This window comes from Sciurus carolinensis, chromosome 10 (genome assembly GCF_902686445.1).
Source record: "Sciurus carolinensis chromosome 10, mSciCar1.2, whole genome shotgun sequence".
Lineage (NCBI taxonomy): Eukaryota > Metazoa > Chordata > Mammalia > Rodentia > Sciuridae > Sciurus > Sciurus carolinensis.
In genome coordinates this window covers 84738711-84753209 of record NC_062222.1, presented here as the reverse complement: position 1 = coordinate 84753209, position 14499 = coordinate 84738711, and the positions used below count along the sequence as shown (strand labels likewise).

The 14499-nt window shown below is 33.5% G+C and overlaps 1 pseudogene; it reads right to left on the bottom strand.

Moving 5' to 3' along the window:
• Positions 1-9117: 9117 nt before the first annotated feature.
• On the bottom strand, positions 9118-11077 carry LOC124994267 (DET1 homolog; annotated as a pseudogene).
• Between the last annotated feature and the right edge of the window lie 3422 nt (positions 11078-14499).

The window sequence follows — 14499 nt, the reverse complement described above, 5'->3', positions numbered from 1 at the left end:
TGGGATCTGTCATTAGAGGGTTATTGTGTTTCTTTGGAAACATGCTGTTACCTTATTTTTTCAAATTTCTTGCCTCCCAAAGTTAGTATTTTTACATCTGTTGGGTTATTTGTTTTCACTAATTTTATAGGATATCCTTTATAGTGAAAGACTTTCTGCTATTGATGTGTTCCCCCATACTATTCAAAGATTGGCAAGGTAGTGCATTGAAGGTAATATTATAAAAAAGATTCATCGCTCGCTTTGAGTTGTTGACTGTAGTCAGTGATCCCATAAGTATTATTGAACCAAAACATTGTTGGTAACAGTAAATAATTTATCATTTTATCTTTTTAATACTTTATCATTTTTTTCTTTAAAACTTTTTCATATAAAAAAGTGAAAACATAACTAAAAGTTTGAAAACCACAATCGTGTAATGGACATATAAGGTCCAATTGATTTAAATCATGCAACCTTTCAATGACAATTATTGAAAAACACTTGCACTAGTTTCTCAAATCTCTTTTCTCTTCCATGTTTATGCAGAGAAGGTACCGCAGGTACCTGGCAGAAGATCCATCACTCCCATCAAATTCGGACAATACAAACTCGGTTTCAAATTCCCAGGAATCTCATTACCCTTTTCCTCATTAACCACTGAGCTTGATAAAGAGGTAAGCTTGGTCCTGTGAGATATATATATATTAAGATATTCATATATATATTAAGATATATATGATACTTTTTTTAACATTCCATGAGTATCAATGCTGACAGATATAAAGGAAGAAAATAAGAATCAGACTTTAAATTTTAAAAATTAAAAAAAAAAAACAGTTAAAAGTCTCTTCTGAAGAGTATTCATCTATCTAAATGCCTCTTAAAGGAAACATTTGCTCTGCTGTGGCTAAGAGGCTGGTTCTGGGTAGAGGGTTTGAGGGTTTGTCTTGGTCTGACAACCACTGGTCTGCTGACCTTGAAGGATTCTGAACACTTCCTAAGTATCAACTCTGTCATCAACCAAATAGGTATTATGATAATACTTACTCACTATATAGAAATAGTGAGACTGTTAAGACATACCACACAAAAGCCCTTCATCAGAGTTGTGAATGATGATGGCTACAGGCTGCCCTGCCTTTGGAGCTGTCCTGGAAGCTGTTTCAAACTTTTCCTCTTAAAATGTAATATCTAGAGCAGCTGCACAAGCACCACCTGCAGACTTAAAATAAATTTAGAGCATGAAGCCATATCCAAACCTTTGGAGTAAGAATCTGTATTTTAATAATATCCCCTTATGATTCATAACCCAATAAGTATGAGAAGTCTTACATTAAAGAATCCTAATGAGCAATTATGACACAAATCAAAAAAAAAAGCAAAATACAAACAAGAAGGTATGGAAATATTGTTTTTAATTTTTAGAAAATCAATTTTACCTCTTTAGATACCACTTTAAATGTGCCAAATTCGATGACAGAGTAAATATTTAAATACAAATTGCATTCATATTTTTAGAGATAAAAGAGGAATGTCACAGAATTAAATGCTCAAACAGTTCATAGCATTTCTTTTTGTTTTTAATTGCATTGGAAAATTATTTTCAAATGATTTTCTGTTGTCATTAATGAAGGGGAAGACTTTGGACATGATCCCCTAGGTATTAGGTAGCAACTGAAGATATTTATTCAATAAAAATATATAGAATATTATTTGGAGTAGATAAATATAAAAGAAATGTCTAAGTTATATTTAAGAGTGTAATGAAATATGTTGGCAATAATCCAAAACAAGGTTTAATTGTAGAAGTTGGGTGATATCTTCAATTTCTTCATATTTTTATTTAATAAAATTTCATTGTCATTTCTGAGTGAGATATAATTTTGGACACTCGATTATACTCACTAAAATCATTTATAAGCTGCTAATATACACCAGGCCAGAATAAAAACATTGTTAAAGTATTTATTATAAATTATAGAGATTGTTATTTTCTATTTTTTCACAGGTTCAACTCGAAAATACAGGTACTACGTATGGTTTCTCATCCCTGATATCACAGCAAGCTCCAATCATGTGTTGGTAGAACTATCAAACACACAGTGGAATGCTACAAAAACCTGATTTCATGTATTTTCTTTCCTTCATCATACTTGCCTTTCTAATCAATGTTTGATCAGACAGTTTCAAACTGTCAAGCTGATATCACTAATGATGCTGCGTAACAGAAATTGATTTCTTTTCTGACAGCAATAAATTTCAAGCATAATCTTGTGTGTATGGTCTTCATTTATGCTTTCATGTTTACATGGTAAATTGACATAACCATAACGTTCAGCATTTCATTTTCCTCATCTGAGTAGCACCAAAGCAATGTTATGTAAGAGGTCCTTGAAGTCAATTAATTCCATGTAGTCTGCCACATTTCATGTTCTCCAAATATGCTCCCTGACCTTAACTAGATCATTTGACCTCGATATTCCAACATTTGATTTCCTCACAATTTTTCACTGCTGCATGTATTCTAAGCCTACACGGACATTACACATCCTGTCTCAATCCCGACAGGCAAGAAGACAGCACCACTGTCCCCTTCCAACAGTAGGTCGCACTGAGAATAGACCCTCTACTACTTTCATTAATGGTGTCAGAAAGGAAATTCACTCCACAGTGTTTGTTAAGTGACACGCACTAGCAGGTACTGTTTCACAGGCCACAGGCAAAGCAAGGGATACAACACAAAAACATGCTTTCATGGAGTTTGCTTTATGTATGAGCAAAGTGGAAAGGAATAAATTATCATATTAGGGAGTGACGTATGCTTAAAATTAAAAGGAAGAGCAGAGACATGGAAACAGTTTTACTTAGGATGGGGTATTTTCTGGTATAGTGACATGTTTGATAAACTCTGGATTTAGGATTCAGTGAGCATGGAGAAAGAAAATTCCATGCAGATGCAAAAGTGTGGAAATTCATTGTGGTACAAATGAATTTGCTGAATTTAGGAAAACTTCAAGGAGAAGAGAACAGGTAGAGAGGGCAAGAAGTAGATAAGAATATAATTTAGGTTTTATAAAAATTGTGCAGATTATTTAAGTTCTTTCCATGAAGTGCAGTTTGTGGGTAAGATGGATACCATAGAAGGAGGACATTATTTATTTTGTATTTTGGAAGGGAGGCAGGAGCTGAAGTTTTACTTACACTTTGGCTAAGATAAACCTTAAGACCTTTCATATTTCCATATCTTTTCATGCTAACACCTCATTCCTTATTTCATTTATTTTTGGATAACCAAGGCCTTTATTTCTTCATTCAACACATACTTAAAATAACTGCAACCAATCCACTGAATATCAGTCTTCCAGTGTTTCTGTAGTCTACACTCTCTGTGCTTGACATCTTACTTGTTATTAGACAGCTCCTCTCATAAGGAAAGACCAATCTACAGGCAAATATTCATTTTATGTTTTCTAAATGAAGGATAAACATTGCTTACAAAATCTTCCCTTATATTTGGTCCTACACCTCCTCCTCTAAACTTTTCCCTCCAAAGAGTTGTGATAATACATCATTAATTGTGTGAAGCAGTTAACATACCTCACCCAGTAGTCAATTTCAAAAAACAATCAACTTTGACAATGATATGTGTCTATTTGATATGAATACTTCAAGTTCCCAGTCCATGACTCTGTACAGGAATCACTCTTAACTTCTTTCTTTATCCTTCCATTCTTAAACACTGAGAAAATATTCATGTGGTCTGAAGTCATTTTCTCATTGCTCTTTTATTGTTTTCATTTTCTATATCATTCTTACAGAATGGTGTCATTAAGATGATCTTTCCAATGAAGACTCTAAGGATACAAATTGAAATTATGATTCTAAAAATGACAATGTTGACATTAAATGTTATATTTGAACCACTTCCATTTGTAATTTGATATATACACATTATCATTTAATACTGCAATACCTATTATGATAACACCTTCCAGATAAGAATACTGCAGTTTTAAGACTTTAAGTAACCTACAGGTTCACTGCAGCATTTGTTCATGGGCATTAAACTTTTCCTCCGGAAATTTCATCTACTTGGCTTCCATAATACCAATATTAATTGCCAGGAAAGTCTCTTCTCCTCTGCTATTCTTGTCCTTCTCAGAGCTTTCCATGGGCTTTCTCAATATTCTTTCACAATTACATCAATACTATCTGTGTGATCTGTCTTAGGTCTACTGTTCTGAACCTAGCCATCATTCCTGACTCATCAATAGTCTGGTAAATCCCAAATCATCAGCTTTAGTGTGGACCCTCCCAATTTAAACTCATGTAATTAACTTTCCCTTAGATTTCTCTCTATAGTTGCCTTTACCTAGGCCTGTTTCACCAATTATACAGGAGGTTCCTTAAAAGAAGGAATAAAACTAGTCATCATGTATCAACAGTGCCAAACAGGTTTGATGTTTCCTAGGATAGTCACATGTTTCTGTTTATCAGTTACATTATTTTTCATTTTAGAAATTCTAACAGGAAAACAAGATTGTTTTTCATTAAGTAAATAAATATCACAAAATTTTTCATATACTGGACCCTGTTTTATCATGAGAGAAATGAAGGAGCGGTGGAATGAGGAGAAACAGGAGGAAGGGAAGGAAAGTTTTGCACAAATATTACTATTAATATCCTTTCAAGGGTCACATTCATTAGCCACCAATTTAATGACACACTTGTGGCATAGAAATAGCGTTTTTATTGGTGTTTCTTGAAAAGGAAATTACACAATATCTTCAAAGAGCATCGTATTTAGTGAAAGAGATTAAATATCTGTCTTACTTAATTATAAAATTTCATAAAAGGAGTTTTTGGGGGCTGGGGAGATAGCTCAGTTGGTAAAGTGCTTGCCTTACAAGCACAGGGCCCTGGGTTCGATCCCCAGCACAATAAAATAAAAAAATAAAATTAAAAAAGGAGATTTTGTTCCTGGATTATGAAATGATAACTCACAGGAGAATGTTACTTCTGTGTTTATAGTTCACTATTTTTGTGTCCCACTTTTGTGCATAATCTCTGCAGTTCCTAACTTATTGAAGCAGAAAATACAAGCAAAATAAAACCCATCTTTTGATGTTCCATACTAAATATATACAAGTTAAGTTTAATCCAGTGTTTAAATGTGTATGTTAACATTATCAATTTTTTTACATGGCACAATAGTGTTCTTTGGTAGTGTCTTTGAAGCATTATTTACTAGGCCATGAATATCAGAAATGTATTACAGCAGGGCCCCATAATGTCAATTAAATGAATTAGTGAAGGAATAAATGAGGTAAGAAAGTAAAAGGAAGTAATGAAGGGGGAAAAAATGGGACTAAAACAAGTATTCAACACTTTAAAACTCATTTTGAAAATTCAGATATATTTCAATAGTCACCAAATCCTATCTATCTTTTCTCCATTAAAACTGTACTAGAGTTTAGCTTGATTTTGCACATGAGACTACAAAGCTTAGAAATCACATGACATCAACATGAGAATAATTAAATCAGATTTGACTACAATTATGTATTTGCTTAATAAAACATTATGATAGTAATATATAACCCAGGAAATAACTATAATTTTCAATAGGGCTTCTACAACATGGTGTAGATGATTCACCTAATAATTATTTCCTTAAAATGCCTAATACAAATTTAAGCCACAGATTTGGTTACAGCATCAGTTGAAAGATATACAATACATTTATAGTCTATTATGTGGTTTCTAACTTCAACTTTAGAGCACACAATGAATCCCCGGAGATATTGTTAAAATGCATTTCTCTGGTTCCAATTATTGTTAAAATGCATTTCCAGGTTCCAATTCAGCAAATTTGGAAAGGAAGACTGAGATTTTGCATTTCAAACAGGCTCCCAGGTTGTATTACCTGATGTTCCCAAACCCATGGGTCACAATCATGCTATGCAACTTACCTGAAGGTTACAAATCTGATATTCAGTTCTGAGAACACTGACAGTTGAAAGAATGTGTATTTATGCTCATGTATAGTTAAAAACCATGTATTTTTTTCTTTTTGTCTAATATCACATTAACCCATGACTTTCACTGAGAAAACTGAACCCCTAAAAACTCAAAAGAAGTAAATTAAATTGCTTAACATAGTTTTCTAGTAACTAAGTGACATATATTGTATTAATCATTGGTTAATTTCATCTTAAATATAAAAATGTGTTATCATGCAATACTAAAATGGTTATTAAATTTTCATAAATATTTGCATATGTCTTATGATTTCAAATATTCTAAATCAATGGAATAAGATAAAAATAAGATTTAAATAATAGTCTGTCAAATAATTTTGAAATAATGAGTGCAATTTTGTCACACTCATTTATTAAAGGTCACAAAATTTTGAAAGACCATAATTAACATTTTTAACACAAATTTATACAATCTTAGATTTGTACTTGTTGAAACAGAGAAGATGTTGTTCTACAGAAACATTTTATGATTTTAATCCTTTTTGTACTTGGTTTACTCTAGCAGGCATTTCCTAATGTCTTCTTCTTAGGTGACAAGAGGAAAAGAGGAATTAAAATTTGATGGGTCCATTTCTTCCAAATTATTTTGTCTTTATATTCTTGGTTTATAAAATCTCTTTATATTTATTCTTAGTAAATGTAAAGACAGCTTTAGGGCAGCATTTTTTTCAGTTGCCCTATATGGCCTAAAAACTGACATTTAGGAAAACCAACGTGATATTGCAGTGTGCTTAAATACACCAGTCCTTTAGAGAAACACATCATCTCTCAAGGCTTCAGCTCAGACTTTCTAGTCATATAAAGGTAATGTATTCATGGACACTCTTCTGTGATGCCAGCTACTTGCTTGGAAAAGGTTGGTTGAAGTTTTAGCACTCACATGGCTGGTCCATGGCCTAGCATTCAAGCACACATTCTAACACATTTATTTTTCTTTTAAACATTTTAAGGATGTCTTTCATTTTTGGTGACATGATTGTGATCCAACAACTTAGCCTGTCTGAATCCCAGTCTTCTCTTGGGAGAGGACATCCTAGGGAGTTTCTGGAAGGATTAATGTGATAACAAATGATAGACATCTTGTCATCACCAATGATAGAGCAAATACTTAAAAATGGCAACAAGGGCAATTATCACTATGAAATTTTATTTTTGCTTTTGTTTCTTGTGCTTTTGGGATTGTATTTTAAAAAAAAATCATTGCCTGTAAATATATCTTGAAGTCTTTTCCCCTAGTTTTCTTCTAGTAGTTTCATAGTTTCAGATCTTACATTTAAGTGTTTCTTCTATTTTCAGGGGTTTTGCTACAGGGTGAGAGGGGTCAACATAATGACCTTTCCTACATCTTCTAAAAACAGATATCAAACACCATTTATTGAAGAGGCTGACCTTCCTCCAATGTATGTTTTTGGCACCTATTTCTCCATATCTTCTGGCTTGTAGTTTTATAATATCAAGTCAACTATCCTTCATACATTTGCTACTCTGTACATATCATGTTTATTTTTCCTCCAGCTACTTGTAAATGCCCTTTATCACTGCTCATAAGCAATTTGATTATGATGTATTTAATGTAGTTTTCTTCATGCTCTTGCACTTGTCATTTGTTAGGTTTATTGATCTGAAGCATGGATTTCCTAATATTAGAATTTTAAAAATTTTTTGATCCCTTCTTCTTTCCCTTCAAGTAAAATTACATATGCCATCTACTTGAAATTGTCCCACATATGTTGCATACTTATATTGTTTCTTTTTGTTTCATTCTCATTTTGATAGGTTTAATGCTATCTTTTCAAGTTCCCTAATCTCCTTTTCCTCATTATCTAATATGATGCTAATTCAAGTCAGTGTACTTTTCATTTCGGATTTTACAATTTTCAAATATTATATTGATTTTCTATACTTAAACATATGAATATAATGAATATGAATATTTTAATATGCTGTTTACTAATTCTATTATTAGTCTATTTATTTTGATTGACTTTGGTCTTCATTATAAATCCTATTTTCTTTTTTGTTCCATGTCTAGTAATTGTTTTAATTGTGTGGAAGACATTGAGATTTTGTCTTTTTTGGGTAATGGATTTTTTTGGGGTTAACGTAAATGTTATTGATTTGTTCTCTGGATCATAATGAAGTTGCTTTTAAATACTTTTGCATTTTAGAGACTCACTTTTAAGGTTTATTAGGCAATAGGAAGCAGAGAACCCTTACATTTAGAACTAAATTTATCCTACCACCAAAGCAAAGGTTTGTCAAGTACGCCGAATGTATTACACCTGTATGCCACTCTGTGTCAACACAGTCTTTCCAAGTCCTCTTTGAGCTCTAGGCATTATACAGCCTATTGCTTTCTGATATTCTTTCCCAAGTTTCTTGGTTTTTCTTCAGTTACTTATGTTAATCAAAACTCTGCAGAAGATTATCTCAACCTTGTGTAGATATCTCCAGAATTCTTTCTCTGAGTGATTCTCTTCTATTTGAAATTTTCTTTACTTCAATATTCTGGGTTAATTTTAGACACATGCTGCCTCTACTAATTTCAATTATATCTTCCCAAGAGAATCACCATATCTCTTGATTCTTCAGGGTTTTTTGCTTGTTTGTTTGATTTAGATTTTATTTTATTTTTTTAAGTAAAAAAAATCAAGGTTTTAAAATTTTTTTCTCATAAAGATAGTTCTGCTTGTTGGATAAGTGAAACCATGGTACAAACTTCTAATGAACAAAGAAGATTTACCTACTTTGGGTACATACAATAATGCCAAGAAAATGACATAAAGGGAGTTTCAATATAATGCTTTTATCTTCACAGAAAAAAAAAAACATATAATCTAAATAAACAAGAATGGAATTGATTTAATTACTGCTTGGAATTCCCACAGGGAAGAAGCAATAAGACTTTAAATCAATCAGTAGGGATACTGTACACAATAAGTCCTATTAGGTTGAGGCCCCTGGTGCCAGTGGTTATCTACCTCCCTGGCACTCCACACATGAGGTACACCAGTACAGAACCCACAGAGCTGGTAGTTAGCCACATGTACTCTAAAGTACATAGGAAATAGGAAGGAGGCAATGTCCTGAAAGATCAGATAACCAGGCTGTGGTGAGTCACCTCCAAGCTGCAGTTTCATACATGGAAGTTGACAACATACTCAGCATCAATCCTCTCCACAAAAATAGCAAAAGCTCAAAAGGTTGAAATGTGAAGGCAAGGATACCTCAAATTTTGTAGTTGATGGAGCAGTCCATTAAGCTTGCCTGGAATTCAAGCTTGAGCAAATCAGGCATAGAACCTTATGGTATACTCCACAAATCTTGGATTGCTCTGTGACCGACACCCACTTGTCTTCATAGCTAAACAGAGATAAATCCAGATAGGAGCTACCACTCTAAGACTGATGGGAAGCTGACCCAGCAATCAGCTCACTACTCTCTGTACTCCGTGTACTCTCTGTACTTGTAGTTATCATTGTTCTTTGAACTAGCACTGCATCTGCCTTGCAGCCTCATTGCTAGAAGCTGATCAGGGAAACTGGACTTCACTGTGCAGAGTAGTACTACAGAAGAGATCACAGAAGTTCTGAAAGAACTCAGAAGTCTATCCAACATATTTTCAAACACAGCAATCATCTCTATTTTCACTACAGAGTACAACACAAAGAAATGACCCAAGAGGCTGGTGAGGGCTTGCAAAACCAAACCCTGTACAATTTCTCTAACCAGCAGAATCAATAACAGATCATTGAGAGACGCTACATTCAAATGGCTTTGTGATTTACTTCATTGTTGGCTTATCTGAATTTCCAAACTAATACCTAAAGAGGCAATCTGAGATCAATCTGTGACCTGCTGTGTCATGACAGATTCACTAGTACATCAATAACATGATTTTCCTCCAGAAGCTGATTTTTCCACATATATACCTGCTGCTGTTGGTCAGAGGACTGGAAGAAGCACCTCTACCATCCTGTTCTGCCTGGTGTCTAGTACACCAGTAGCTGGTTTTTCAGGGATTGATGAAAGGATCCCTAAAGGGATTGAACATGATTGTCTCGCTGTCCCTTTGCATCTCAGGGAGAACAGCCAACATAGTGAGCAGGTCATTCTCATAGCAAAATGGCCATGGTCCAACATCAATGAACATGACTTCAGGAGTCACCTGGAAGACAGGTCTTCCTCCTGCACAGACAATACAGCGAGGATATTTTGTACAAATCAGCCCTTATTTGTGTGCCAGGACCACTTTTTTACACTGGAGTATGAACATATCACATAGTCATCAGTGGGGAAGTCAATGGTGTGAAGTGAATAGTCCTCTAGAAGGGACCTTGGATTGAAGGTCTCTGACTCATGGTTGCTTTATGCCTCATAGAAAAGAGGATAAGGCTCTTCTGGGGAGAGGCAGCTGGTGCCAGTGGTTACCTACTTTCCTGAAGTGATCTTTCAGCATTCCAAGTGGTGAATGATATTTTGGAGTCCTCAAAATTTAATATTGGAAACATTATTATCCATTATCACATCTCTTTCAGATCCAGCTAGAGAGTCAAGGGCAAGAGATACCTCACTCTGCTCTGTGTGCATCTCCTCCCACCTCCTCACTACTCTCTTTAGGCCCCATCTTCCTCTGTTGCCATATGTACATTCTTTCCAGATAATAAAGTGAAATAATCACTTACTTATTTTGTTTTTTCCCTTTCTCCCAGGGATCACTTTTCTGCATTTCCTGCTGGATAATATCTGAACATTTTTGTATCATATATTTTGTTATTCTTGTAGTTCTTTAAAGTAGCAGGGAAAATCCATTCTTTCATATGCTATCAGGACTGAAGCTAAAATCCAGAGTTAGTGGATTTTGAAGTCCTAATAATTCTTCTAAAAGTCTTCTGTTATCTGGTCGATTTGCTACTCTGATGTCAGGTCCACAAAATTTTCTCATTCTACCTACACTGTCCCATTTGCTATTAAAAAAAATATTCCATACATGTTCTTATTACAGGGTCTGGACACTACTGCCTTTCTAACTACCTACCTATTTCTTTCCTCATTTCCTTTACTTTTGTGCTCTTTTGCTCAAGGAGATTTTCTTGGCATAATCTCCCAGCTAAGACTTCCTATCCTTCTTTTCCAAATCAGTTTTCTCCTTAGTACATATCACTAACTATATATATAACTTGTCATGTTTGTTATGCCTCCTTTCTAGAGTATAAACTCCATGAAGTCTAGGATTTTTCATTTGTTCCTGGCTTTATGCAAAGTATGTAGAAGAGATCCTAGAATTTATTAGGAACTCCATGATTGTTTGTTACATCAAGCAGATTTATATCAGCATATATCTACACAAAAATTTATATATTCTTTTTATTAAGTATATAGAGGATAGGACACAAACAATATAAGAAATTGTGTTTGTATGAGAAGTGAAGGATATTTTTATAGCTGTGTTCAAATTGCAAAATTATCTTAAAGGATACATAGGAATTTATCATGCAGTCCCTGTAAGAATGTGAAAGGTCATTCAGAGCAAAGATAAAGAGTCACAAAGATGTGAAATTTACGATGTGCTCAGGAAGGTGTGATTGAGGCAATAAGAGTAGCAGGAAATGAGACCACAAATATCTGCTGTGCAAAATTTGGTAATGGGAAAGAAGGAAATAAAAAACAAAAACCACTATCTTGAATCAAAAAACTAGTTCACGGAACAAATAAGCCTGAACTCATAATACAGATAACCATTATATACTACAACCTCCTTCTTTCCTGTTATCATGTCCTAAATCAAACTGTGCTAAAGTACTCCTTGGAATCGCAGAACAAAAATTGGAAAGAAAATTTCTAATCATAGTGACTTCTCAGAATTTAAATGGCGTTTTAGGTACTTGAAACCACAGAATTACCATATCACAGAGGAACTAGGTTTAAATAGTAATAATGTGATCCATGAAAGATTATCCACTGCCTCATCTTCTTGTCTTCCATTTGGGAAACAAGGTAACATTTTACATTTTCTTATTCTTATACCATGTACTTATGAAAAATATTTCAAAACCTATGACATTCTTTTGCACAATTAAAATATTTGTAAAGATGTTAATACCAATATATTACAAATAGCTTGATAAATTTTCTTTTAATTAATATAAGGTTGCGACACATCTTCTAGTCTTTTAAATATAGTTAATATCTAGATACTGGAGATGTCATTGTGATAGTGTCTCATGAAGTGCTTAGGTTTTATTTTGAAGGTGAGACCATGATAATTAGGTTTCCCAAAATGTAGCAACTGCTTACTTTGTTTATGCTTCTTGAACCTCCTTATTATCTAAAGATTAGAGAATAAAATATTTACGGTTACATACAAAGTTATTCTAAAAATTACAGAAAATATTATAAAAAATCTAGCATAGAAATTGCCATATATCAGTTGCCTAATAAATACAGCTATTTGAAATTTCCTTTCCCATCAGCTGAAGTCTAATTAAGACATAATATTTTTCCATGTTTCAATTCGCTATACATATGTAAGATACTATCTCTAAGTAAATTGATTAGAAAACAGTTCTGTAAAATGTTTACTTTAGATAATTAATGAAAGGCAATAAAATATATCTGAAAATTTAAACAAAGTTTGCTATTGTAAAATTTCCTATGTATATTATATGAATGAAATATGATTTTCATCTTAGCACAGTAAGTGAAGAGTTGTTATTATTCAATGTAAAGATGAGATGGTTTATGCCAAAGAATTTGGAAAAATGTGTTAAAATTATAATATACAAATATTAATGCAGATATTTGAATGTCTATATATATATATATATTACCCTCTATATTTACATACATGTTAATCACAAAGATATTTTGGTATTGTTTGGGAAAAAAGTAAAAGCATCTTTTGTGAATTTTAAATATGCATATTATAAGGAGTAAAACATATCAAAAATACATTAGAATGCCTTTATTTTCATTTTAACTCATTTGTTTAACCATAGAGAGATTAATTTGATTTATAGGTGACCAGAAGACCTGTGAATTGTTTGTAGCCTAGAATTAGAGGTCAATCGAGCTGGAAGTGATTCAAGGATTATAACTAAAGTCACTTTTGTTAGATGTATTAAATGAGGTCAGGCGGTACTGTGGAGCTTAGTTAAGCTTCAGCAATCAGGACAGGCTGCAACTGGAACTAGCTGGAAACCTGACTCCCAACAGGATATTATTGCCACCTGCCACCTCTCTTTGTAAAGGATCCAGGCTGCATGTCTTGGTTCACCAAAAAAACTGATTTTTAAACGGAGTTCTGGTTAAATTTTATCTTTATGATAATCATACTTCACAAAATGCCCATCAGTGAAGATCAATCCTAGGAATGGACTATATCTGAATTGACCGTCCACATTTTATCAAGCATGACTTTAAATTATGCCCTTTGGTGGGGGGGGAGTCTCTTTTGAATTAAACTATGATATTCATATCTATAGTCATGAAATTCTCAAAAGTATTTCCTGTTGTTAGCGTTCATCACCATTTTCTCATCATTAAGTAGAAATATAATAATAAATAAATAAGTAACAGGCAACAGTATATAAATAATATATAATTTCCAGAAGATAAAATTATGTTCTAGATTTTCTGTATGTTTCTACAGGACCAAGTAGCCATGAAGTTTTTCATCTTTACCTGCCTTTTGGCTGTTGCTCTGGCAAAGCATGTAAGTATATGGGGATACAAAATCTTTTTATTTAAACTTATAAAAAGAGTGAAGTTTTTACTACATGCAAAGAATACAAGCATTGGCAGTGATGAAGAGAGTCCAAGTATGTGCCTTGTAATCTGTGATCAGTGATAAAATGGGCTCTGCCTACACAGAATAGGAAGGTTAGCAATCATTCTACAAAGTGTCTTCACTGTAGTGTTGTAGAGGCTATAAATACAGGAAGAATAGGAAGAAGGAAGAAGGGATACCTTATCCTTCATGATATGTGGTAATATAGTTCAGAACATTCTGGAAGAACAATTCTTGCTCCCCAGCATGTTTCTAAATTTTAAGATAGCTGCATCCCAAAACCAACTGTCAGAGGAATCCAAATTCCACTGAATTTACTCAAGACTCAGTGTTTTAAAATTTCATTGCCATTAAACAGTAGAGAAAGAGATTCACCTTGGCATTACAAATAAGTCATAAAAGTTATATTTGTGTTTGTTTTTGTTAATTATGTAGGAAATAAAACACTGCTTCTCCAGTACTGATGATGAAGACAGATGCTAGCAACTAATAGTACAAAACATGTCCTTGGTTTATCTCATTCTCCAATAGTCATTTAATACTTGTGACATTGGTACAAAAGTAATGGTGAGCACTCCATTTTCTGTGGATGCAATGACAGGAGTCTCTTGTATTTCTGGAATAAGGACTCATGTGCATCTACAACTGTATTGGGTGTCGATATCTGAATGTGTTTGTACCCACACA